The following is a 2347-nucleotide window of genomic DNA, read 5'->3' on the forward strand; positions in this document are numbered from 1 at the left end:
TCCTATGTCAATCCTCATGTTGGATATTAGGTAAAAGAAAAAGACTTGAGACTTCCTAAGATCAAATTCTTTGTGTGGGCACTTATGCTGACCCACAGGTTCAAGCTCTTTAATGATGAACAAATCTTGTCCCTATGCCACAAAGCAGCCTTAAATGCTTGGTACAAGACTCAAGAACCAGGAAAACAAATTAAAACATCAGGATTAAACAGGGTCAGAGAGAACCCTTTAGTGACTTTTTACAAAGATTAACTAAAGCTGTACATATGGGAGTAACAGACCTGGATGATACACAAGTACTTATTGAATCTCTGACTTTTGAAAATGCCAACAAATAATGCAAAATGATACTTGGGCCTTTAAATTTTAGATCAGCACCTATGGATGAATGGATCCTGCATACAATGAACGTTGAGACATTTGACTATAATATTGAATCTTTGAAAGGAGAAGAAGTTTCCAAAGGTATGAGGAGACATTAAATGACAAATGTTTTAATTGTGGTAGAATGGTACATCTGAGAAGGGATTGCAGACAAGGAATTCCTAGGAATAATATGTCTTCTGGCAATGGCAAGAATAGGAGGACCCAGATATCAGATCAATGTAGAAGGTGGCACAGGCCAACATTGGACAAATGAATGCAGATCAACAAAATACAGGGAAGGCAACCCAATACCATCGAGAAACTCTTTCAGGGGCTTCTTGCAGTCCCCCAAACCATAGTTGGTCCAATCATTCCCAGTCACTATAGAGGACATATCTCACCAGGAAAATTAAAAGAAATGCAGAGTCTTCTTTCAAAGACCATGCTGTTCTGGATTATGGAATAAACATGGAGGATAAATTAAAAATTCTGATAGGAAATAGAAAACATATATTCTCATAGAGTTATATAAATGATCAAAGACCAAAAGTAAGAGTGCATATAAATGGCATTGTAATTTCTGGGTTTGACCGACATGGGTGTGGACATTAGTATCATTACTCCAGAACCTTGGAATTCAAATCAGCCTTTTCAAGATGCAGATGTTCAATTACTAAAAATTGGAACCTTATTTTAATTTAAACAAAGCATGAGATGGTTTGAATGCATATGGCCAGAAGGTCACAGAGAGAAGCTGAGGCCATATGTGGCTAATATTGCAGTGAAATTATGGGGTTGTGACATGTTGTAGCAATGGAATACCCAGATTTACATTCCTGTAGTCCCAAGAACTTATAATTCTGGGAAGAATATAATAAAGAACTATACACAAAGGTCACGAACAATTCAAGCTATACAAGAACACAAAGCAAGTAACAAACATAGAGATACCAATAGCCCTACCTTTAAAATGGTGAACAGAGAAACCAATATAGGTTAAATAGTGGTCTATAGCTGAAGAAAAGCTCCAGGCTGTAAAACAGCTGGTAAAATGCAACTAGATGCTTACCATATTGAAGAATCAACCAGCCCTTGAAATTCTCCTGTATTTGTTGTTTAAAAAAATCTGGTAAACGGAGAATGGTGACAGACCTAAGAGCTTTCAATAAGGTATTTCAACCTATGAGCCCTCTACAATCTGGAATTTCTCTGCTTTATTACCAAAAGGAAGGCCTCTTATAGTTATTGATTTGAAAGACTGCTTCTTCACTATAATTTTCAAGAAAGGGATAGAAAAAAAATTGCCTTCACAGTGTCTATTTATAATAATTCCCAGCCTACTAAAAGATATTAATGGGCTCTTCCCCCACAAGGAATGCTCAATAACCCCATTCTGTGCAAATACTTTGTAAGTCAGCTATTGGAAATAATATGTAAATAATTTCCTCAGTCTATAGTTTACTATTATATGGATGACATTTTGCTATCTGATTCAAACATAGATATTTTAGAAAGAATGTTGAAGAAGTAAATAATGTTTTGCCAAAATGGGAATTACAAATTGCTTCTGAAAAAATACAGAGGAGATATTCTATAAATACCTAGGTTACAGAATAGATTTACAAAATTAGAATACAAAAGGCACAAATTAGAAGAGACCAGTTGTGGACTATAAATAACTTTCAAAGATTGTTAGGAGACATTTCCATTCTACAACTGGATGTTGGGATAAAACCTGATCTAATAATTTATTTAAACAAAACCTTAGATGGTGACAAAGAATTAAATAGTCCCAGAGAATTAACAGCTGAATTGGAAAAGGAATTAATGATTGTTGAGGACAAATTACAGGAGGCACATGTGAATAGAATGAATCCAAATCTTAATTGTATTCAACTTATATTGACTTCCAGAATTTTTCCTACAAAAATTTATATGTAGAGGGAAGATATTATCTTAGAATAGATCTCTACCACATAAA

The sequence above is a fragment of the Myodes glareolus genome, chromosome 7 (assembly GCF_982192425.1).
Source record: "Myodes glareolus chromosome 7, mMyoGla1.1, whole genome shotgun sequence".
NCBI classification, from domain to species: Eukaryota; Metazoa; Chordata; class Mammalia; order Rodentia; family Cricetidae; genus Myodes; species Myodes glareolus.